Source organism: Cucurbita pepo, unplaced genomic scaffold, assembly GCF_002806865.2.
Source record: "Cucurbita pepo subsp. pepo cultivar mu-cu-16 unplaced genomic scaffold, ASM280686v2 Cp4.1_scaffold000109, whole genome shotgun sequence".
NCBI lineage: Eukaryota > Viridiplantae > Streptophyta > Magnoliopsida > Cucurbitales > Cucurbitaceae > Cucurbita > Cucurbita pepo.
The window spans coordinates 457,921-458,459 of record NW_019646433.1 but is presented as its reverse complement, the minus strand read 5'-3'; positions in this window follow the sequence as shown (position 1 = coordinate 458,459).

The following is a 539-nucleotide window of genomic DNA, read 5'->3' as shown; positions in this document are numbered from 1 at the left end:
TTTTTTTTTTTTTTTTTTTCGTTTTCATTTATTTATTTATTATATATATATATATATATTTTCTTTTTCTTTCTTTCTTTCTCGGGTCATTACAAGCGCTATGCAAAGCATAACAACCGTTGTCCTGCCATTGGATGTACACGTCCATACCCTCATGATGGGATAGGGGTATCCTCCCAAATGCACGAGCACACATAATGCATAAGGTCCCAAAACTTTTCTATTTTCATTATCCTTTAATACAACTCTGCTAGCATTATGTACATATCATATCATTTTTCATATCGTTTCAGATATCGTTCATCATTCATATCATATCATTTCTCATTCTTCAGTTCTCAAATCATCTCAAATCATACATAATTCTAACGGTGTTATATTTCATGCCATTTATCGTGATTTCATGTCATTCATATCATGCTGTATACACATAATTTAAGAGACCTAACATAACGTTCTATGCTTTTAACATAACATTTCATCATATACACATCATACCATGACATATTGCATCACAATGTATCATATCATAAACAAGT